General features: G+C 52.4%; 1 protein-coding gene across 1 annotated transcript in view; it reads right to left on the reverse strand.

Annotated features, from left to right (window-relative positions):
* LRRK2 (leucine rich repeat kinase 2) overlaps window positions 1–25,703 on the reverse strand; it is a 2,096,839-nt gene that overhangs the window by 1,291,987 nt on the left and 779,149 nt on the right. The gene's annotated exons all lie outside the window — the stretch shown is intronic.

The raw sequence follows: 25,703 nt of genomic DNA on the forward strand, positions 1-25,703 counted from the left end.
CCTCAGAACAACCTTGTCCGGATCGACAGAGAGGAAAGGATGTTTAGAAGATAGAGCCTGGAGCTAACTCACTCTCCTGGCAGAGGTGATGGCAACCAGGAATACAGTCTTAAGAGTCAGAAGACGAAGAGGACAGTTATGAAGTGGCTCAAACGGAGCACACATCAGATAAGTCAGTACAAGGTTTAAGTCCCACTGAGGCATCACAAAGGGATCAGGAGGAAGGAGTAGTTTCTGTCCTGTAACTCCAGTTCTGTAGTAGGGGTATCTCTGTTATAGTCATAATCTAGTGAATAGTCCCACCCATGTGCGTGGACCCCGGAGCAATCAAAAATAATCTCTTAAGGTGTCGAAAAATGCAGAACTGCACAGACACTTAAGAGAGAATTAAAGACAGATAATGCAGCCTCAGGCTACACTGTCCAGTACTTCAGCTAGAAATTCCATCAAAATCCACAAACATCAAAGTCTGTCCAGATTTCCCTTGCTTCAGCAGCAAAAACCCTCTGGAATGATAGAGAGGAAGACATGGACAGACAAGCCCATAGGCTGCCATTATGTGGCTCAAAACAGGATACTGTGCCTTTAAGAGAACTTTCCAGAACTTCACAGTATCCCAGAATGCACTGCAGGTCCCTTTTACTTTCAGTTCTTTTTGAAGGCGTAACACGCCAGACCTGTAGCATTCCTTACATGAATATCTCTCTCCACCGGGGAGGCGGGCGGGCGGGCGCTTATGACTATAACAGAGATACCCCTACTACAGAACTGGAGTTACAGGACAGAAACGACTCCTTCTGTAGTAGGGGATCTCTGTGTATAGTCATAATCTAGTGAATAGAATGGCAAGTTCATCCCCACACCAAAGCGGCGGTGGAGAAAACGAGAAATAACACAACTATTGTGCGAACAGATTTCGCAGCAAAGCCTGCCCTACCTGAGCGTCTGTCCTGGCATCAGTGTCCAGGCAGTAATGCTTAGCAAAGGTATGGACCGACTTCCAAGTGGCCGCCTTGCAGATTTCTGCAATAGGAACATTACGGAGCAAAGCCGTCATGGCAGCCTTGCCCCTGGTGGAATGAGCCTTAGGTTTACCCCTAAGGTCTTATTAGCCTTCTGGTAACACAGTTGTATGCAGGACACAATCCACCTCGAGATGGACTGTTTAGAGGTAGCAAGACCCGTCCTGACTGATCCATAATTGATAAACAATTGGTCTGACCTACGAATATCTTTGGTCTTATCCAGATAAAATTTCAACACCCTCCTAACATCCAGGGAATGTAAAGACCTTTCCGCTGGAGATGAAGGATTCTGAAAAAACGTAGGCAAAGTTATATTCTGGTTGACATGAAAATCAGAAATAACCTTGGGAAGAAATTTAGGGTGAGTACGCATAACAACCTTAGCAGCATGAAATACAGTATAAGGTTCTTGGCAACACAACGCCTGAATTTCACTCACCCTGCGGGCCGATGTAATGGCCACGAGGAACGCCGCCTTCCAGGACAGGTGCTGCAACGAAGCCTTATGAATAGGTTCAAAAAGCTCCTTCATCGGGGCGTGGCCTACACCATGGCGTGCTAGGACGTGTGGCTCCGGAACTCCCGTCGAGCTGCCTAGAAATCTGACATTATAACTACTCAAACTGTCACCAAATTAAGAAGAACGAAGCAGGAACACAGTGTGACCCTCCGGAGGCGAGCAACGAGAGGAGTACCTGCCCTCAACGCCTCATACGCTGACTTTCTGATATCGTTTGCGCGCCCGGCTGGAGGCAAGATGGCGGCCGTGGCGCTTGGACATCGGCCTCCGATTCCGGCGACAGGTCCCCACAGCGGGGTAGGAGGGCAGCACTATCAGTGTGACGATTGCCAGGCCTAGACAACTCCGGTTTGGGAGCTAGGAGCTCCGGAGAAGATCACCCCTTCACCAAGATGGCGGCGGCAGCGCCCGTGATGTGAAGCGGGGTGCCAAGTGATCATCGACGCCCCGCCGGAGGGGTCCGTGAGGTGAAAGGCGGTGAAACAGGAGGCGTTGGCCTTACCGGGGGCTGGGTGTGTGGGGGAGCCCCCAAGGAACCATTGTGGGACCGCGCTGGACCCAGGGTTACACCAAGATGGCAGCCGGAGCCGCGAACCGGGGATAGAGGGGCCCCCAACTCGGCCTGGAACCATACGACGACCCCGACGCTCTGTGGCCAGACCGCCACACATAGCCAGCCACCTGGTGGAGCGCCCGGATGACGTTGTCTCCCAGTGACCGCTGCGGCGCTGGGGGCCCCTCGGGGACCGCCTAGTACACCTGCCACATACCGCCAATACCCGGCCCAGCTACAAGAGACACCGATCACTAAAGACAGCCCGGACTGTGGAGGATCTGTTTGCCTGCGCCCCCCCGGCGTCCTACGAAGGAGGGGCGGTCCAGGACGGTGAAAGGAGCCCGGGGCTGGGTGCACAACATTTGGAAGTGATCATCGGAGAAGGGGGGCTTGGAGGACCGACCTGGCACTATTCACCAGTGACCCGAACACCACGAAAGGTGGGAAGGAGACGACAGGGACCCACGGGACCTACGAGGTGAGGCTCTTTGACCCCAGCACATCGGAGGGGACACGGATACGGAGGACCATCCATCAGGCCGCGACTAGTGCCCGGGAGGTAGGGTGACTTACCGTTTGCCCAGCGTGCTTGACGCATCACCCCTGCAAACCATGGGGGAAGAAGGACATACCACCTAAAGTGCCTAAACAAGGGCCCATGGACAATTTTGCTGCGCCAAGACAGATGGCGGAGGGCCTCCCTGCCGCGTCAGGCGCGCGCTCGGACACCGAACTGCTGATGGGGGCCATACAGGCGTCACGAGCCGATATCCAGGAGTCCCGAGCGGCCCTGGAGGTCAAGATAGGCGAGGTGTGCTCTGAGGTGACACTTCTGAGGCAGGACTTCCGAAACGTATCCGACAGGGTGACTTCTGCCGAGACGCGGATGGGCGAGGCCGAGGATTCAATCACTACCCTGCGAAAAGACATGGTGGATCTCAAGGCATCCCATCGCCAACTACTATGGAAGGTTGACGACGCCGAAAACAGAGCGCGACGCAATAATCTGCGCTTTGTTGGATTTAAGGAAGGGATCGAGAAGGTGGACATGGTGTCCTTCCTCCACTCTTGGCTGATGGAAACCTTCCCAGTGGTACAATTTACACCTTGCTTCATTATTGAGAGGGCGCACGGGGCCCTACTGGCCAAACCACCGGAGGGGGCAAGACCGAGACCGGTCATTGCACGTTTTCTTAACTTCGCTGACAGGGACCGGATCCTGCGAGAGGCGAGGAAACTGGGTGAGATCCGTCTAGAAAACGCACACATCATGGTCTTTCCGGACTACAGTCAGGAGGTCCAGAAACAACGCCGCTCTTTTGATGCCGTGAAAGCGAAATTTAGAGACTTAAAGATCTCGTACATGCTCCTCTTTCCGGCAAAACTTAAGGTGCTCTACAAGGAACAGTCACTCTTCTTCACCCATCCGGAGGATGCCCGGCAATGGCTGGAGGAACGCCCGATCCTCAACAGCAGAGAGACCGTCAGACGGGACCTGCTAGACAGGTCCCTGCGAAGCGCAACCCAGTGGGAAATACCGAAGGCACAGAGATTGAAATCCAAGAGGTCTAAGAGACAAACCCCGGCGACACTGTACCGGGGCCGTGGTATGGGAAACACGCGGAAAGGACGTTGGCCTCCCCGAAAGGTGCTGCTGAGGCGGGCTCAAGATTTGTCGGTCTACAATCCACTGCTCGCTCAGAGGGCGACGACGAGGAAGGACTTGATTGCCGCATGTCTGGAGGGGAGGAGGAGGAAGAGGGGGGACAATCTGTTCATCCACTGGTTGAGGAGATCCGAGTGTTGGAGCAGGACATGTCTGGACAGCATAGTGCGCCCGAATCAGAGAGTCAAGACTCCAAATCATGAACACTGGTGGATCGGGCCACTGAGCATGCAGCGCGATGTTGGAACACACGCAACTTGACACGCCCTTTGGGCGATGGTGCATTTGGAGACTAGAAATGGCAGCCCGACATAGGGAAGCACGCAAGTTGACACGCCTCTCTGTTTTACACGTTTTACTGTTTTTTGGTTTTCTGAAGGGAGGGATCTGCGGGTGGGTGACAGGCCTACTCTTACGGAAAGTTATGTCCTGTGCTAGGATAAGACTGGAAGGAGAGGGAGGTGGGGAGAGGGGCGGGAGGGGGGATTTCAAGTGTATTCAGGTAGGGGAACGGGTGGGAAAAGTTGGGGGGGGAGACAACAGTTGGGATAATGCAGCAACGCACATTGAACCTCCACACCACGTACACATGCCAGAGTCTAACCACATATAGCCATCAAATCTTTGAATGGCAAGTACCTTAGACACTCCACATTGGGGAGATAGGGGAATGAGCATCCTGACGTGGAAGGTCAACGGACTAGGCTCTAAGATCAAGAGGGGCCTAGTGAATGCCTACATCAAAAAGGTGGACCCGGATGTCACTTTATTGCAGGAAACACACCTCAAGGGCACACAGTGCGCCTTCATCGCTAGAGGCCGAAATTGAGTTCTGGCTCATGCGGTTACACATCGGATTCCAGAGGGGTATTAGTCATCATTACCAAGTCGTCACCATTCTGCACCACACGCACCTGGATAGATCCACAGGGGACATACGCTGGAGTACAGGGTACCTGGAATAGACGCACGTACACGCTAATTTCAGTTTATGCACCACCCAAACTACAGACCCGTACGCTTACAGCGCTTGCGAACATCCTTTTAGACACAGCGGACACTATACGAGTGGTGGGAGGTGATTTTAATGATGTTATGAATATAGGACTAGACAGGTCCGGGGACGCAGGGAGAGGAGGGCACCAGACCACACTGTTCAGTCAGATGTCCAATATAGGACTTATGGATATCTGGAGGTGGCTACACCCGACACAGCAAACCTACTCATATTATTCTGGGGCCCACAGGGTGTTCTCACGACTGGACTATGTCTTCATGTCCCGACAGTACCTGAGGGTAGACGATATTGCAGAGTACAAGGCCAGAGGCATATCGGATCACTCGCCACTGTTTGTAAGGGTGGGACACAACCAGGGAAGATCCAATCCCTCGCCACCCTTTACCGCCTATATGACGTGGGTGACAAGTCAGGTAAAGTTCTAGCGTGGCTCAGTAAAAAGGAGCGAGCGGCTAGGTGGGTAGACAGTATTTCTACCACCGACGGGACTAGTGTTTACACCAACACCGAGATAGCGGAAGCATTTGCTACGCACTATGAACAGTTCTATGCAACGTGAGATCTTGTAACTTGTGAGGAAGCATTGCAATATATGGAACAGATGGTCCTACCGGTGCTGCCTCCAGAGGCCCTGGAGGTGTTGGAGGCGGACATAACGACTGATGACATTGCGGACACCATTGCCAAGCTGAGACCGGGCAAAACCCCGGGCCCGAATGGTTTCCCAGCCGAGCTCTTCAAGCGCGCGGCGGACCTTTTGACACGTCATCTTAAAGGCCTCTTTACTGGTGCCTTCCAGGAGGGGGAGCTCCTTCCGGACCTCACTATGGCAACGATTGTCCCGATCTACAAGGAGGGCAAGCCACGAGAGAATTGTACTTCCCTCATCTCCCTACTCAAATCGGAAGTAAAACTGTTAGCAACCATCTTGGCGGTCCGCTTGAGAGCGGTTATCCCAGGCCTCATACATCTAGACCAATCAGGTTTCTTACCAGATAGGGCGACTAAATTGAACCTTAGGAGAACCCATAACTGGCTACAGGAAGTATGGGGCGGAGCGAACCACATTGGTTCCTTTCCTTAGATGCCGAGAAGGCATTCGACGCGGTACAATGGCCATTCCTCTTTGCAGTGCTTCACAAACTTTGTCAAATGGGTCCAGCTTCTCTACACTGCCCCGAGGGCCAAGGTGAGGGTGAACGGGAAAATGTCGCATGAGTTCCGGATTCAGAGAGGCACCCGACAGGGTTGTCCCCTGTCTCCCCTCCTCTTTACACTTACTATTGAGGTACTCGCAGCCAGGATCCGGCAAAACAAGGACATCTCTGGCTTTACAAGCAACGATACGGGCCAGACAAGAGAAGATCTCACTGTATGCGGACGATGTTTTGCTATATATAACTAAACCAGAGACCACCATCCCAGAGTTATTCCGGGAATTAGAGCATTATGGCGGGCAGGCGGGACACAGGATAAATTGGCACAAGTCTATCCTTTATGACCCTGGGGGACGAGACCGATGGGTAAGGCTGCCGGAGACACTACTGACGACTACCGAAGGCTTCCAATACCTTGGGATCTATATAACCCTGAGTGCGACCCTCTCGTTCCAAAGAAACCTGGAACGGATCATATTGAACACAGTAGCGGATATGGACCGCTGGAGACAGCTGCCACTCACACTCCTAGGCCGAGGGGCCATGTACAAAATGATTACTCTACCCAAATTCCTTTACGCCCTACAAAACGTATATTATCCAATACCTACAGCGGTCTTCACTAGGATCCATGCAGACCTGCGATCCTTTCTTTGGCTAGGCAAACATGCTAGGGTGGCTCTGTCCACGCTTCAGAGACACCAGTACAGTGGGGGATCTCGCTCCCTAACCTAGAGGCCTACTACTGGGCGGAACATCTGACACCAATTAATGATTGGTTCCACACCCCGGCAGACCACCCGACTTACGCCCTGGAGAGAGCAAAAATGTCGTCCAAAAACCTATTGTGTTATCTCTACGGGGGCGCTAGAAGGGCACTGCTCCTCCCGGCAACCTCTATAACACTCAATGCATGAACAAAGGCCACAAGACGCATGGGTTGGGATAAGAAGCCCACACGGCAGACACCGCTGTGGCACTGCCAATGCTTGGCAGAACTTAACAAGCTGCGAGGTTTCCAAAGGTGGGACGATATCGGCATCTCCACTATAGGAGATGTGATAGCCAAAGGGGAGCAAAAATCCTTTCAAGTACTTCAATCAGAGTTCGGCCTACATAATACACAGCAGTTCAAATACATCCAACTACGGCACGCATGGCGAGCCCAAAACATCACACTCACCGATGTCCCAGAATATGCACCATTAGAGGGGCGGCTCCTCCAAGAGCAGATAACAGGGAAGGCGGTCTCCCTAACCTATAAAGCCTTAACTAACCATATGTTAGGGGACCTGGCAAAACTCAGAGGCACGTGGGAGGCAGAGGTGGGAGAGATGGAAGACCTGGATTGGGAAATAGTGTTGATGCATCCCCGAGAGGTGGCAATCAAATCAAGACTGCGACTCATTCAATTTAATGTACTTCATAGAACTTACTATGATAGACTACGTCTTAGCAAAATGGGGAAAGTAGAGGACTCACAGTGTCTTAGATGTCAACCGTTGTGATGGGGACTTCTATCATACTATATGGGCGTGTGGCACAATACAAACATACTGGACTCAGGTATTCAAGGAATTAGAGGAGATCTTGGAGGCTCCGATCCAACGGGACCCCAAGCTGGCACTGCTAGGCATGACTAATGAGGTAGACCTGACTCGCCCACTTCTTACATTCTTAGTCCTTGCACTGGTTGTAGCAAAAAGGGACATCGCAAAATATTGGGGGGCGCCGGAACCGCCGGGACTGGAGGAGGGGACTGGATCTATATATGGCAGCCGAGAGGGTTACTTATAAGGCAAGGGGGTGCCCCAAAAAATTCCGGAGAGTTTGGTCCAAGTGGCGCCGCTATCATGGGCTAGATGGGGGGGTATGAGGAGTTTTATGTTAAGTATATGTTAATACACGGAGACAACCTTGACACCACTAAGATGGATATGATGAGACAAAATTAACGCGCAGGGTGTCAGGAGGCACTGGAAATCTGAGGCTCAGAACTGTGAAAGAGTCTACTGGCATTGAGGGGGATGGGGGGGGGAATTAGAAGTGTAACTGCTGCTATTTTCATGACTGTATTGTTAGAGGTATAACAAAATGCATTTACTGATTCACTGGAGGGGGTGGGAGGGGTTAAAAAAGAAAAGCAGATGCGCGGAATGCTCATTGGATGCTCACATGTGTTTATGAGTTTGTTTTTCCAGCGCTCTAACGATATTTGCCGCCCAACCTCCGGGTTGTGGGCTAAATGGCTGTGTGTTGCTCCACCGACTGTGCGGTGCACTGATATTGGTGAATAACTGGAATAACTGATTGATTGCTGGTAGCTTTCTGTGAATCTGCAATAAAAATATTTACGGAAAATATCTCTACACCGTCCTCACTGTTGTAGATGGAGTGGTCATAAGAGCCTGAGCCTTCCGAAGGAGTCATAATCGTTGCTCTTCCGAAGGAGACACGCTTGCTGACAGCGTATTGATGGTGGCTCCCAAGTACTGAATGCACTGGACCGGGGTCGGGACAGACTTGGACATATTGATGTGCAACCCCAGCTTGTTCAAGAGAACGCACGTCTTCTGGAAGTGTGCCCGAGCTTCCGAGAAGGAGGAGGCCTTGATCAACCAATCGGCCAGATACGGGTAGACAAACACCTTGTTCTTCCTTAGGTGTGCTGCCACCACTGCCATGCACTTCGATAATGTTCTGGGTGCAGACTTCAGCCCGAATGGCAGTACTGTGTACTGATAATGATTGGTGCCGAATTGAAATCGCAGGAACTTCCTGTGTTTGCGTGCAATGGGCACATGGAAGTACGCATCCTGTAGGTCTATTGCACATAGCCAGTCTCCCTGTTGCAACTGAGGATAAATCTGATGCAACGGCAGCATGCAAAACTTTTCTCTGCGAATCCACTTGTTTGCCTGTCGCAAGTCCAGAATGGGCCTGAACTCGTTCTTGTCCTTCTTGCGAACCAGGAAGAACCGGGAGTACAGACCTCTTCCTCTTTGAGACAGAGGTACGTCTTCTATCGCCCTTTTCCTTAACAGGATATCGGCCTCCGCCTGGAGCTCGCGCAGTTGATACTGCGAGCTGAACGGAGGAATTGATGGAGGCGGGCTGATGAACCAAAGACTGTATCCATTGCAAACAATATTCAGCACCCACTTGTCCTGAGTAATTTTCTCCACTCTGCCAGAAAAAATTGAACGCTTCCCCCCACCGGAGCGGGTAACGGATGAAGGGGAAGTAACAGCTCAGGGTCGCGACCCGGCCGGGCCCTTGTTCGCTGTAGAGGTCTGCTATCCCCCTCTACCCTTCTGGCGCTTCTGGAAGGGTCTCCGGAACTGCTGCTGTTGTTGCTGCTGCTGTACCGAAGACTGCCCTCGTCCTCTTCCCTGTGCACCGAACCGTCTCTGGAACGGGCGGTAGGGCTTCTTTTCTTTGGGCTTAACCAAGCCCACAGCCGCCAGGGTCTCTGCCTCCGCCTTCATGCGGGCCATCTCATCATCGGGATGTTTTCCGAACAATGTTTCCCCGGAAAAAGGCAGATTGGCCACCCACTGCTGGGCCTCCGGCTTGAGAGACGTGAGCCTGAGCCAAGCATGGCGCCGCTGGTTGATCCCATGACAGTACCCATGGGCAGCCAAAAGAGAGACATCCGCAGCTGCGCTGATGACCTGGTTTGACACCAGCATCCCCTTTTTGAGGATCTCTTGGAAGTCCTCCCTCTTGTCACGTGGCAGAAGTTCCATGAACTGTTGCAGGGAGTCCCACAGGGCACAGTCAAACCGCCCTAGCAATGCCGTATCACTGGACGCCTTCATGGCGTTGGATGCAGTCCCACAAGCCTTCCTTCCAGCCGAGTCGATCCATCGGCTTTCCTTATCGGGCGGCAAGGTGGAGGACGGGGAGGTAGAGTGTAACTTCCTGGCCGCCGTCACTATAATAGAATGAGGCACCGGATCTATCCGCAAAAAGGCCGGATCCGAATCCGGGGCCCTGCACTTCTTCAGAAGTCGTGAGGGAGCGGCCTTCACCACCGCTGGCGTGAGGAACAGCTCCTCCGCAGGCTCTACCAAACCAGGCACTATTGACAGTAGAGGGCGAGCCAAATGCTTCTTGTGAAGCGTTTCGAATATCACGGACGTCGTGGGTGTTGGAGCCGTCACCGTGATTCCCAATTTTACAGCCCCCCTCAGGAGAACCTCCTGGAACGTGCTGATGTCGTCCACCGGAGACACCCTTGTCCCTGGGGAGTCCGACAAGGTCGGTGAATAGGACCGGGTCCTGGAGGAGTCCGTGCGGGACCTAGATCCCTGCCTCCTATGGCTACGTCTTGATCTGGTGGAGGATCTACGTCGACTCTTCGATCTTCCTCTCCGTCCGGAGCGTGATCGCGACTTCCTTGGCCTTGGTCGATCCGCCGGTTCCACCGGAGCGGGCAACTTTGGTTTGGCCGGGGCCTTCGGCTTAGGGGTGCCCCCTGGAGGGGTCGGAAGTCTTGGCAGTGAGACCGACCTCGGGGGGACCGGAGGCGGCTTGTCTGGCAACCGGGGTTGAGGTACAGGTTGCGGAAGTGGTGGTAAAGGAGGAGGAGTAGGAGCCCTCGGAGGGTGACCCCTCGGCAATGGAGGCGGGGGTGTAACCGGCCTCTGTGACGGGGTATACACCACGGAGTACACCGATCCCGGTGACCCGGCTTCCTTTCCAGCCTGGGACGCTGGCGAACCTCCCATGGTGTCAGACCGCCTTCCACGTCTCTTAGGCGTCGAAGAACGGCGACCGGACGGCGAGCGCCGGTCCCTCGACGTCTAGCGCCTTTTCCTCGGTGTCGAACGTCTCTCCCTCGACGGCGAGTGCCTTCGCCTTGACGGCGACCTCGTCCGCTTCGACGACGACCTCTTGCGCCTCGACGGTGACCTTCTGCACCTCGACGGCGACCTTCTGCGCCTCAACTGCGATCTACTCCTCGACAACGAGAATCCCCTCGATGACTATCTTCTCCCTTTCAGCAACGGCGAACGGCGGTGTCGCCTCGACGGCGAGCGCCGATGCCGGCCTTTCGACGTCGATCACTCGATGATGACTTCGACGAGGACGACGACGAAATAGTCACAGGAGACTTCGACAGGGGTCTGTTCAATTCCTTCGACGTCGAGCGTCGACGTCGCTTCGCCCCAGACGACGGGGAACAAACTGTAGTCATCCCTCTCGACGCCGTAGTCGGATCAATCGACCCAGACGGAGAATGGGGACGCTTGCTGGTTTTCCTGCCCCTGGGGAGCCCCCCAGAAGCCTCAGCACGGGCAGAGGAAGCCCCTCCAGACCCACCTTGCGCCTTCAGCCTTCTTTCCTCAAGGCCCTGAAGCCTGATCTTCTTTCTGTCCTTCAGGGTCCTGCCAGAGAAGCCCTGACAAATCACACACTCCTCTGGGACATGAGAAGAGGGAAGGTAGAGGATACACACCTCATGGGGATCTGATTTGGCCTTCTTCCTGGAGCGCTCAGGACATTTGTCAAATAATGCAGGCATATTTGACATCAAAAGGGTGCAAAAACCAAGCAGAAAAGCACTAAAGTACTTTAGAAAGCACTCAACTTGAAACAAAAGTGAAAAAACACCAATATACCCTTGAAATGGGAGAGCTCAAAGCTCCAGGGTCCTGCTTGCAGGAGCCAGAAAAAAGAACTGAAAGTAAAAGGGACCTGCAGTGCATTCTGGAATACTGTGAAGTTCTGGAAAGTTCTCTTACAGGCACAGTATCCTGTTTTGAGCCACATAATGGCAGCCTATGGGCTTGTCTGTCCATGTCTTCCTCTCTATCATTCCAGAGGGTTTTTGCTGCTGAAGCAAAGGAAATCTGGACAGACTTTGCTGTTTGTGGATTTTGGTGGAATTTCTAGCTGAAGTACTGGACAGTGTAGCCTGAGGCTGCATTACCTGTCTTTAATTCTCTCTTAAGCGTCTGTGCAGTTCTGCATTTTTCGACACCTTAAGAGATTATTTTTGATTTCTCCGGGGTCCACGCACATGGGCGGGACTATTCACTAGATTATGACTATACACAGAGATCCCCTGCTACAGAAACATGTGTGTGATGCCTTTCAAGAATCTATTTACAACAGGGGACTTGAAAAGAGAAGGCTGATCAGGAAGCCTTAAGAAGGCTGAAATGGCCGAGAGGTAGCCTTTGGTAGTGCACAGAGCAGAGCCCTGCTGGGCAAGAGAAAGAAGGAAGAGGAGAACCTCTGAAAGGGGGGCAGAGAGTGGATCCATAGCCTTTACTGTGAACCATGCCACAAATTTGTTCTACCTGCAGGCGTATACCGATTTTGTGGAGGGAAGCCTGGCTGCCAGAATCACATCACAGACTTCAGGAGGCAAATCAAATGGCCTCAACTGCCGCCGCTCAATCTCCACGTTGTAGGTGGAGACTGGACAGATTCGGGTGGAGAACCGTCCCTTGCTGCTGCAACAGAAGGTCCTCCAGAAGAGGCAGACGAATCGGGGGATCGACTTACATGCTGAGTAGCTCAAGATACCAGTATCTTCGTGCCCAGTCCGGAGCCACAAGGATGACTTGGGCCCAGTCTCGCATGATCTTTTTCAGCACTCTGGGCAGAAGTGGTATTAGCGGAAAGGCGTACAACAGACTGCAGCTCCATTCGCGACGAAAAGCGTCTCCGAGCGAGTGCCCCCTTGGAAATTCCAATGCGCAGAACTGATGGCATTGCGTGTTCTCTTCGGTGGCGAATAGATCTAACCAAGGCTCTCCCCACTGCTGAAAGAGACCTTGCGCCGCGTCCAAGTTCAGACGTCATTAGTGATCCATCATGCACCGGCAGCTGAGTTTGTCTGCCCTGGCGTTCAGGGATCCTGCCAGGTGTTGAACCACCAGGTGATGCCCTGGTGTTCCAGCCATTTCCAGAGGCGCAGAGCCTCCTGACAAAGGGTCCACGACCGCACCCCGCCCTGTTTGTGGCAGTACCACATGGCGGTGGTGTTGTCCGTGAACACCCGCAATACACTTCCCCGGTCAGAGGGAAGGAATGCCTTCAGTGCAAGTCAGATCGCCCGCAGCTCCAGAAGGTTGATATGGAGCAGGGACTCCGCCGGAGACCATAGGCCTCTGATCTCCGCCTCTCCGATGTGGGCCACCTATCACAGGAGGGAGGCATCCGTCATTACTACGTGCTCTGGTTGGGGTAGGGAGAGGGATCAGCTGCTGACCCAATTGCGGTTCGTGAGCCACCACTGCAACTGAATCGCAGTGCCCTCCGAGATCAGGACGTGGTCGGACAAGTTGCCCTGATGCTGTGCCCACTGAAACATTAGGTCCCACTGCAGAGCCCGTATCCGCCACCTGGCGTGATGAATGAGAAGGATGCAGGAGGCCATCAGCCCCAGGAGCCGCAGCGTCAACCTGACCAAAAATCGGGATAAAGGCTGAAAGATCAGATCAGAGCCTGAATATCCCGAACCCGTAGTTCGGGGGGATAAACCCGAAACTGCGCAGAGTCCAGAACCGCTCCGATGAAGAGGAGCTTCTGATAGGGGCACAGGTGTGACTTCGGCACGTTGATGGAGAATCCCAGCGAGTGCAGGAGGTCGGCCGTAGTCTGGAGGTGGGAGAAGACAGTTTGGGGCGAGCCCGCCTTCAAAGACAAAGTCGTCGAGATAGGGGAAGACTAAAACCCCTGATCAGCGCAGATGAGCTGCGACCACCACCATCACTTTCGTGAACACCCGAGGGGCGCTGGTAAGGCCGAAGGGGAGCACAGTAAACTGAAAGTGCTCGTGGCCTACTGTGTACCGCAGGTAGCGCCGGTGGGCCGGCAGGATGGGGATGTGGAAATATGCATCCTGCAAGTCCAACGCTACCATCCAGTCTCCAGGGCAGCTAGGACCTGAGCTAAAGTCAGCATCTTGAACTTCTCCTTCCGGAGGAAGCGGTTGACGCTCCGGAGGTCCAAGAAAGGGCGTAGGCCTCCTTTGCCCTTCTTGGGTACCAGAAAGTAGTGGGAATAGCAACCACATCATACTTCTGTACCAGGAAAGCGCTTGATGGCCCCCTTGGCCAAGAGGGCCATAACTTCCTCCTGCAGAAGTTGCAAGTGATCCCCCGACATGCGGTGGCACTGTGGTGGCATGGCTGGAGGGCTCGCCTCAAAGGGGAGCGAGTAGCCCCTTCGGAAGATTTGCAGCACCCTCCTGTCTGATGTGATGGAGTGCCAGTGGAGGAGGTGATGGCGGACCCTGCCCCCCACAGGCGTCGAATGGGCCCTAAAGCTCGGACTAGGAAGGCTTTGAGGCAGATGCTGCGGGAGCGGATGTGGACTGGCCTTGCCGTTGTCCCCCGGCACCGCCACGGCAGTTACCACGTCTGCAGCCGCGTTGAGGCTGGTTCTGCGGCCTGTGGCTGGCAGGACGTGTGGGGTTGCCCCTTCCTTGGCCCCCCTACATGTCCTCGGACCCGGACTGCAACTGGGGCCGAAGTCGTCCGCGTACGGCACCGGGAGCAACACCAGTGGGGCCGGTGCCAGCGTTGACCGGGATCTGTGCACTGATCCCATGGGGGTCGCCTACGGTGCACTTGTCGGGTCTGAGGGGCCCGAAGGCACGCCGGCAGGCCTCAACGGAGGGAAGTGAGTCCTCATGGCAATGAGGAAGACACAAATCTTCTCCGGCGTCGCTTGTAGGCCAGGGACCGCTGAGTATGGGCCTGGAGGCCGCGCTTGCAGCTCTGACGGAGCCGCGTGGGCGGTGTCGTCCGAACCCTCGGCTGCGTCGTGCGAGCGGCGAGGGGAGTCTGAAGAGCGATGTCTCCTCTTCAACTTCTTCTTAAAGTACCTCGACTTAACAGAGGACTTGGAGCCAGACGAGTGAGGATGATGATTCGTCGAGAGACGACTGCGGCTCCACAACCGGTCCCTTGACTTCCTCCTCAACCGGGACCTCGAGCGGCACGGAGCCGACTGCCAGATCTCCAGAAGCTTGCGAGACCACTCCCGCCTAGCTTTCGAAGTAAAGGCCCAGCAGTTGGGGCACGACTTGTCGTCGTGGTCGGCCCCGAGGCAGGACAGACACCGATGGTGGGGGTCGGTCACCGACATCAGGTGGTGACAGGCGTCGCACGGCTTGAAGTTAGGCATCCCTATGATGCCTGGCTTCAAGAGATTCAAAACAGATCAAAAGGTTAGTCAAAATATGACTAAGAGTACTGCTCTTCCCAGATCTGCACTAGCTGGCGCGGAAAAAAGAAGAACTGACGTCAGAACTCCGACGAAGTCATCCCGGCGATCACAACGCCGACGACGGACGCGGAGCGGCAGAGGACGCCTACCGACGCGCAAGGGTACTGCTGACAAAAACTTACCGGATCCAGCCTGACGCCTGGGGATATTCTAAGGTAAGGAATCAAACATTAACCGGTTTCTTTCAGATACAGAATATCCAAGCTGGAAGATACATCAGGTGGCAGGGAACGGCAAACAATGCATTTGGAGTGCCTGTTAAAAGTTATTGCTGCAACAAATTGAAGATTTAGAAGCGTGCTCAAGGTACAATAATATACCCATCTTGGGTGTGCCAGAGGGCGCAAACACTGGGCGGATGCAGGATTACGTTGAACGCATGCTGCAGACAGCCTTCGAAGCCAAGGTCTTCTTTATGCAGTAGGTGATTAAGAGAGTACACCACTCTTTGGGACCTCAACCCCCCCAAATTTAAAGGACACACCATGGCAATATACCCAGACTTCACCATTGCAGTTCAGGAGGAAATCTATACCAGTGAAAAGGAAGCTGCAACATGCTCAGATTGACTATGCGATGATGTATCCGCACGCCTTCGGATTACTCATCATTTTTTTACCAACCAGCAGCATGTGGAAGACTTTTTAAAGCGTGTCAACCGAATCACGGCTGGGAAGGGCGCTACCCTCTCACCCATACATGCTCATCATCAACAATGTCGGAGCCAGGGTGGCTGAGGCCCATGGGGGGACTGGTGTGGGGAAGCCTAGGCTTCCATGAGAACTACAACACCACCAAAATGTTAAAGCCTTATTACTGTCATGATCACCACACTCCGAGTGGGAAATAAACTGAATAGCGCCAACCGATGTAGGCCAACTATTTATTTTTTTATTGTACTGCAATTGCCTGTGATGGCTAACTGAGACTGCACTTACACCAAGCTCGAGCACCCCAATCCCTTTTTTCCTCGGCTAATCGGGGGAGGTTTTGCAGTGCCCTCTGGTGTTACCCCATATGTGACCCCTAGCAGATCACTCGTTTTTTTTTCTAACTTTACCTCAAAACTTCTATTCTCTTGTTATATCTATCTACTGATATTCTACATCTCTACTCACTCAATTGGCCTCCTATGGATGTGGAATGGGGAATGGAACCTGTAGGCCCTCTAGGAGGGCGGTACCGAAAGCAACACCTTATAGCTTCTTGCTGCACAGTGCTAGAAGGCGAGCCACTCTCAGAACTGTCTATCTTATTGCTTTATGTTAATATTGTTGACTCCATCAAGTTTGGGTTGTCGTTTTGGGAGATGAGAAGCAGGGAATCAAATCTTCTTGAGCACAGAGTGCATGTTACAGCTTGGAATGTACTACAAATACTGATCTAAGTATGCATATTGGTGTACACTTGCCGCCTGACGCACCTCTTCCTGGTTCCATGGCAGGTCACCAGGGGGGATCAGAAGTTTAATTTTATGACCTTGAACTAAGATGAGGGCTGGGTAATCTACTTAAATGCAGACAGGTGTTAGCCTATTTAGACAGACACATTATCCAAATTGCTATGCTGCAGGAGAGATCTCAACCTCGTGACGACGACTCCTTTTGCTGCAAGCTGGGTGGATTACGGATGCTTTGCCTCCTACTCTACATATGCCAGTGGCACAGTGATCGTGACTAAAAAGAAAACACACTGTATGTGGCCATGGGATCCCTTCAAGATACGCAGGGCCATTTTAGCCTTATGTGGGGCAAGAAGGCATCATACTCTGTCATCTTGGTGAGTTGTTAAGGTCCTAATACTGAAGACCCAGCTTTCATCGCCACTTGATGGGGGAAGGTAATGGACATTGGGTCTACATATGTGATATGGGGAGGAGATTTCAACACAGCCTTAGAGCCCAAACATGATCGGTCACATCCCCAACCCCATTACTATACTGCCAGCCAGTGTCATATGCAGTGCATTATCGCTGAGAACTGCCTCCTGGACATGTGGACACAACTTCGTTGGTCACAAGAGGAGATCACTCATTACTCATCGTTACATTCCACGTGGTGGAGACTAGATTACTGGATTGTTTCCAGGGTATTGGGTTGAACACCTTACACACACATATTCGGATTATTTCCCAGCGGAGATATTAGCCCACGACCAATTGCATACCTTTCTCAGCCTGGTGACTTACCCAATGATGTTATTAGATGCCACATTCAGAGCAGAAATAGGACAGGAAATAGGTGATTTTTTCCAGCGTAATAGATGTTCGGTCCCTCAACTGGCAACAGTATGGGAAGCCTTCTAAGTCAAGATAGGGGGACTTTGAAGGGAGTCCGGAGGGAGGCGGAGAGTTGCTGGCCATGCGCACAACAATTAGTCGGCTGGAGGCATATCATAAGAACCTTGGGCAGGAGCTTGTCAACTACCCTACTGGACAAGATGTTCGACTATATGGACACAATGGAAAGGGAATGTCTGTTTTGCTGCAAATATTTTTGAACCCACAGATATGGCGAAGGGGAGAGGCCCGAGAAAGTGCTTGCTTACCTAATTTGCAAACCCCGTTTCTCTAACTAGGTTTTAGAAATTCAAGAGCCAAATGGCGTAATCCGCAGAGACACACCAACATTCTCCAAGGATTCATGACATACTATTTCTCTCTTTACACCACAAGGAGACAGCAACCTATTACAATGACACCATACCGGGATGAAGTGGCTCTAGGTTGGATAGGGGCAGCGAAGAACTGGTCCTCACCACTGAATTTGAAGAGAATAAGATCAGAGCGGCAGTGATGCAACTGAGATCGGGTAGAGCGCCAGGGCCAGACGGCCTTCCAGCTCAATTTTACAAAACACATTTGGAACATTTGGCTCCCATACTAAAAAAGGTATATGAGGAGGACAGGAAGTCTGGAACTCTTCCCCCGACCATGGGAGAGGCGGTGATCACTTCCTTACTAAAGCCCAGAAAGCCAGCCGATAAATGTGAGTCGTATAGACCGCTCTCCCTGATTAACAGTGATGTAAAAATTCTAGCCAAGGTGCTGTCTAACCACTTAAGCTTACTCATGAACTCTCTGGAATTGGTTGATCAAGCAGGATTTATTCCCAGATGTGCAATGTTGCAAAATCTCTGCACTCTTTTCTCTGTGATGCAAGATATAGTCCCTGAGATAGCTGCGCTGGCAGTCTTCCATAGACGACTCCAAGGCTTTCAATTTGATAGAATGGGAGTACCTGGCTGAGGCACTTAAGTGAATGGGGCTGCCACCTGGCTTTCTCTCATGGATAAAGTTGCTTTACCAGCAACCGCAGGTGAGGGTATTAATTAATGGCATGAGTTCGGACCCCTTCTCTATTTCGTGCGGCATGAGACAGGGATGCTTACTTGCCCTGCTCCTGTTCTCGCTGGCTATTGAGCCTCTAGTGACTACGTTGTGACAGCATCTCAAAGAACAAGCAATTTGTTATCCTACTTGACATATTTTAGTTTCCCTCTATGCTGAAAATGTCACACTATATGTCTGGACCCCCCAATTAACCTCAACCTCACACTACGCAAGGTCATAGCCTCTGGAGAGCTCTCTGCGATTAATATCAATTGGAAAAAGTCCCAGATATTCCCTCTTATTGAGGCTGTCCACCCCTATACTTCAAACTACCCTATAATGTGGTGCACTTCAGAGTTGAAGTGTCTGGGGATAACGGTTTCTAGGAACAGAGCGCAGCTTATGCGAATCAACTATGGAGGGGCTCTGGTGACCCAGACAGACTCAATCACAAGATGGATTGCCATGCCCTTGTCCATGGCGGGGAGGATCTCCCTGGTCAAAATGGTGATCTTGCCTAAAGTACTTTACCTGTTCATTAACGTACCATATAACCCTGGATGATTTTTTTTAAAGCTTTGAAATCACAGTTTATACAACATGCTTGGGACGATAAACAGCCCAGGCTGAAATGGGAGATACTGACACTGCCTTTCTCAGGGGCAGGCTCTGATGCCCCCAGTGTAAAGTTATATTATTTATGTGCACAGGCACACTTCGCGGCATACTGGTTCCAGCCTCCCCCTTATATGCCACACCTCGCCTTTGAACAGGGCTACATGGATCCAATTACATTGACAGGGTTCATAGCGACGAGACCCCAGGAATGAACGGTTGATCCCACTACAGTAGCATATACCGCAACAGCCTGGTGGCGACTCGCTAAGAGACTGGCTGTACGGTTGCTGTACTCGCCCTCGCTACTGCTTCCCATCATCCAGATCTTGGGGTGACTCAAGAATCTGGCTATCGACAATTGATGAGGAAGGTTTATGTTAAGACATGGGAGGGACCTTTATATCAATGGAATTTTCCGTGCACAGGAAAAAAAACAATTCGGGGGTAGAGCCCAAACCCATGGAGTTATTCCTATATGTTAGGTTGAGGCAGAGTGGTAAAGCGACCATGACTGCGTTTCCCCACGAACCACCCACACTGTCTCCGTTACACACCTTATTTCAATGCACCTCTCCTACACATGTGGTCTCCCTCCTATATCACAACGCACAGGCATTGCATGAAATGAGTCCTACAGGTTCATGTGTACACTGGGAGGTGGAACTAGGTATCTCCCTGACAGATAAGCAAAGGGAATATTGCTGTCAGCAGACTGGAGACATCTCTGCCAGCAGTTGATTGCGTATATTACACTATAAGTTCCTCCAGCAATTACATCACACACCAGTTAAGATGCATACATTTCGGTTCTTGGAGAATGTTAAATGTGACTGTTGCTGGCGTGACGGAGCAGATTTTCTGCACTTAGCTTGGGAGTGTACAGTCATTAACCAATATTGGCAACAGGTGTTCGGAGCACTGGGACAAATGATGGGATTTCCCCTGCTAGATTCACCGATCAATGCACTGCTGGGCTATATGGAGGAGATTAAACTTGCCTACAGGAAATACACGGTGCTGGGGCTTCTGTTAGCCAAACAAAAGGTGGTCTGCAGATGGGGTAGGAGGAGGGCCCCCAAATTCAAGGACTGGGTACAGGATCTCATTTACTAGCAGGAGGAGTCACTGACTTATGCAGAACTACTCCCATTAACCTCTAGACCAAAAGACATATGGCAGCCCTTATGTACGTACCTGTCGACTAATCCACAGCAGCAGATGGGGGCAGGAAACACTGGAACTGTGTAAGGGAGGACAGAAATAGCTTCCCAGTCGCAGAGGGGTCCTAGCTGAGGTCTTAAATGGGTACACATCCAATAGCTGAGAACTAAGGCATGCATAATGTCATGAACGGGGTTTCGGGACAGCACCTTTTCGTGCCCAGTCCGGAGCCACAAGGATGACTTGGGCCCAGTCTCGCATGATCTTTTTCAGCACTCTGGGCAGAAGTGGTATTAGCGGAAAGGCGTACAACAGACTGCAGCTCCATTCGCGACGAAAAGCGTCTCCGAGCGAGTGCCCCCTTGGAAATTCCAATGCGCAGAACTGATGGCATTGCGTGTTCTCTTCGGTGGCGAATAGATCTAACCAAGGCTCTCCCCACTGCTGAAAGAGACCTTGCGCCGCGTCCAAGTTCAGACGTCATTAGTGATCCATCATGCACCGGCAGCTGAGTTTGTCTGCCCTGGCGTTCAGGGATCCTGCCAGGTGTTGAACCACCAGGTGATGCCCTGGTGTTCCAGCCATTTCCAGAGGCGCAGAGCCTCCTGACAAAGGGTCCACGACCGCACCCCGCCCTGTTTGTGGCAGTACCACATGGCGGTGGTGTTGTCCGTGAACACCCGCAATACACTTCCCCGGTCAGAGGGAAGGAATGCCTTCAGTGCAAGTCAGATCGCCCGCAGCTCCAGAAGGTTGATATGGAGCAGGGACTCCGCCGGAGACCATAGGCCTCTGATCTCCGCCTCTCCGATGTGGGCCACCTATCACAGGAGGGAGGCATCCGTCATTACTACGTGCTCTGGTTGGGGTAGGGAGAGGGATCAGCTGCTGACCCAATTGCGGTTCGTGAGCCACCACTGCAACTGAATCGCAGTGCCCTCCGAGATCAGGACGTGGTCGGACAAGTTGCCCTGATGCTGTGCCCACTGAAACATTAGGTCCCACTGCAGAGCCCGTATCCGCCACCTGGCGTGATGAATGAGAAGGATGCAGGAGGCCATCAGCCCCAGGAGCCGCAGCGTCAACCTGACCAAAAATCGGGATAAAGGCTGAAAGATCAGATCAGAGCCTGAATATCCCGAACCCGTAGTTCGGGGGGATAAACCCGAAACTGCGCAGAGTCCAGAACCGCTCCGATGAAGAGGAGCTTCTGATAGGGGCACAGGTGTGACTTCGGCACGTTGATGGAGAACCCCAGCGAGTGCAGGAGGTCGGCCGTAGTCTGGAGGTGGGAGAAGACAGTTTGGGGCGAGCCCGCCTTCAAAGACAAAGTCGTCGAGATAGGGGAAGACTAAAACCCCTGATCAGCGCAGATGAGCTGCGACCACCACCATCACTTTTGTGAACACCCGAGGGGCGCTGGTAAGGCCGAAGGGGAGCACAGTAAACTGAAAGTGCTCGTGGCCTACTGTGTACCGCAGGTAGCGCCGGTGGGCCGGCAGGATGGGGATGTGGAAATATGCATCCTGCAAGTCCAACGCTACCATCCAGTCTCCAGGGCAGCTAGGACCTGAGCTAAAGTCAGCATCTTGAACTTCTCCTTCCGGAGGAAGCGGTTGACGCTCCGGAGGTCCAAGAAAGGGCGTAGGCCTCCTTTGCCCTTCTTGGGTACCAGAAAGTAGTGGGAATAGCAACCACATCATACTTCTGTCCCAGGAAAGCGCTTGATGGCCCCCTTGGCCAAGAGGGCCATAACTTCCTCCTGCAGAAGTTGCAAGTGATCCCCCGACATGCGGTGGCACTGTGGTGGCATGGCTGGAGGGCTCGCCTCAAAGGGGAGCGAGTAGCCCCTTCGGAAGATTTGCAGCACCCTCCTGTCTGATGTGATGGAGTGCCAGTGGAGGAGGTGATGGCGGACCCTGCCCCCCACAGGCGTCGAATGGGCCTTAAAGCTCGGACTAGGAAGGCTTTGAGGCAGATGCTGCGGGAGCGGATGTGGACTGGCCTTGCCGTTGTCCCCCGGCACCGCCACGGCAGTTACCACGTCTGCAGCCGCGTTGAGGCTGGTTCTGCGGCCTGTGGCTGGCAGGACGTGTGGGGTTGCCCCTTCCTTGGCCCCCCTACATGTCCTCGGACCCGGACTGCAACTGGGGCCGAAGTCGTCCGCGTACGGCACCGGGAGCAACACCAGTGGGGTCGGTGCCAGCGGAGGAGTCGTAAGGTCAACTGGCGTTGACCGGGATCTGTGCACTGATCCCATGGGGGTCGCCTACGGTGCACTTGTCGGGTCTGAGGGGCCCGAAGGCACGCCGGCAGGCCTCAACGGAGGGAAGTGAGTCCTCATGGCAATGAGGAAGACACAAATCTTCTCCGGCGTCGCTTGTAGGCCAGGGACCGCTGAGTATGGGCCTGGAGGCCGCGCTTGCAGCTCTGACGGAGCCGCGTGGGCGGTGTCGTCCGAACCCTCGGCTGCGTCGTGCGAGCGGCGAGGGGAGTCTGAAGAGCGATGTCTCCTCTTCAACTTCTTCTTAAAGTACCTCGACTTAACAGAGGACTTGGAGCCAGACGAGTGAGGATGATGATTCGTCGAGAGACGACTGCGGCTCCACAACCGGTCCCTTGACTTCCTCCTCAACCGGGACCTCGAGCGGCACGGAGCCGACTGCCAGATCTCCAGAAGCTTGCGAGACCACTCCCGCCTAGCTTTCGAAGTAAAGGCCCAGCAGTTGGGGCACGACTTGTCGTCGTGGTCGGCCCCGAGGCAGGACAGACACCGATGGTGGGGGTCGGTCACCGACATCAGGTGGTGACAGGCGTCGCACGGCTTGAAGTTAGGCATCCCTATGATGCCTGGCTTCAAGAGATTCAAAACAGATCAAAAGGTTAGTCAAAATATGACTAAGAGTACTGCTCTTCCCAGATCTGCACTAGCTGGCGCGGAAAAAAGAAGAACTGACGTCAGAACTCCGACGAAGTCATCCCGGCGATCACAACGCCGACGACGGACGCGGAGCGGCAGAGGACGCCTACCGACGCGCAAGGGTACTGCTGACAAAAACTTACCGGATCCAGCCTGACGCCTGGGGATATTCTAAGGTAAGGAATCAAACATTAACCGGTTTCTTTCAGATACAGAATATCCAAGCTGGAAGATACATCAGGTGGCAGGGAACGGCAAACAATGCATTTGGAGTGCCTGTTAAAAGTTATTGCTGCAACAAATTGAAGATTTAGAAGCGTGCTCAAGGTACAATAATATACCCATCTTGGGTGTGCCAGAGGGCGCAAACACTGGGCGGATGCAGGATTACGTTGAACGCATGCTGCAGACAGCCTTCGAAGCCAAGGTCTTCTTTATGCAGTAGGTGATTAAGAGAGTACACCACTCTTTGGGACCTCAACCCCCCCAAATTTAAAGGACACACCATGGCAATATACCCAGACTTCACCATTGCAGTTCAGGAGGAAATCTATACCAGTGAAAAGGAAGCTGCAACATGCTCAGATTGACTATGCGATGATGTATCCGCACGCCTTCGGATTACTCATCATTTTTTTACCAACCAGCAGCATGTGGAAGACTTTTTAAAGCGTGTCAATCGAATCACGGCTGGGAAGGGCGCTACCCTCTCACCCATACATGCTCATCATCAACAATGTCGGAGCCAGGGTGGCTGAGGCCCATGGGGGGACTGGTGTGGGGAAGCCTAGGCTTCCATGAGAACTACAACACCACCAAAATGTTAAAGCCTTATTACTGTCATGATCACCACACTCCGAGTGGGAAATAAACTGAATAGCGCCAACCGATGTAGGCCAACTATTTATTTTTTTATTGTACTGCAATTGCCTGTGATGGCTAACTGAGACTGCTCTTACACCAAGCTCGAGCACCCCAATCCCTTTTTTCCTCGGCTAATCGGGGGAGGTTTTGCAGTGCCCTCTGGTGTTACCCCATATGTGACCCCTAGCAGATCACTCGTTTTTTTTTCTAACTTTACCTCAAAACTTCTATTCTCTTGTTATATCTATCTACTGATATTCTACATCTCTACTCACTCAATTGGCCTCCTATGGATGTGGAATGGGGAATGGAACCTGTAGGCCCTCTAGGAGGGCGGTACCGAAAGCAACACCTTATAGCTTCTTGCTGCACAGTGCTAGAAGGCGAGCCACTCTCAGAACTGTCTATCTTATTGCTTTATGTTAATATTGTTGACTCCATCAAGTTTGGGTTGTCGTTTTGGGAGATGAGAAGCAGGGAATCAAATCTTCTTGAGCACAGAGTGCATGTTACAGCTTGGAATGTACTACAAATACTGATCTAAGTATGCATATTGGTGTACACTTGCCGCCTGACGCACCTCTTCCTGGTTCCATGGCAGGTCACCAGGGGGGATCAGAAGTTTAATTTTATGACCTTGAACTAAGATGAGGGCTGGGTAATCTACTTAAATGCAGACAGGTGTTAGCCTATTTAGACAGACACATTATCCAAATTGCTATGCTGCAGGAGAGATCTCAACCTCGTGACGACGACTCCTTTTGCTGCAAGCTGGGTGGATTACGGATGCTTTGCCTCCTACTCTACATATGCCAGTGGCACAGTGATCGTGACTAAAAAGAAAACACACTGTATGTGGCCATGGGATCCCTTCAAGATACGCAGGGCCATTTTAGCCTTATGTGGGGCAAGAAGGCATCATACTATGTCATCTTGGTGAGTTGTTAAGGTCCTAATACTGAAGACCCAGCTTTCATCGCCACTTGATGGGGGAAGGTAATGGACATTGGGTCTACATATGTGATATGGGGAGGAGATTTCAACACAGCCTTAGAGCCCAAACATGATCGGTCACATCCCCAACCCCATTACTATACTGCCAGCCAGTGTCATATGCAGTGCATTATCGCTGAGAACTGCCTCCTGGACATGTGGACACAACTTCGTTGGTCACAAGAGGAGATCACTCATTACTCATCGTTACATTCCACGTGGTGGAGACTAGATTACTGGATTGTTTCCAGGGTATTGGGTTGAACACCTTACACACACATATTCGGATTATTTCCCAGCGGAGATATTAGCCCACGACCAATTGCATACCTTTCTCAGCCTGGTGACTTACCCAATGATGTTATTAGATGCCACATTCAGAGCAGAAATAGGACAGGAAATAGGTGATTTTTTCCAGCGTAATAGATGTTCGGTCCCTCAACTGGCAACAGTATGGGAAGCCTTCTAAGTCAAGATAGGGGGACTTTGAAGGGAGTCCGGAGGGAGGCGGAGAGTTGCTGGCCATGCGCACAACAATTAGTCGGCTGGAGGCATATCATAAGAACCTTGGGCAGGAGCTTGTCAACTACCCTACTGGACAAGATGTTCGACTATATGGACA

This window comes from Lissotriton vulgaris, chromosome 1_1 (assembly GCF_964263255.1).
Source record: "Lissotriton vulgaris chromosome 1_1, aLisVul1.2, whole genome shotgun sequence".
NCBI lineage: Eukaryota > Metazoa > Chordata > Amphibia > Caudata > Salamandridae > Lissotriton > Lissotriton vulgaris.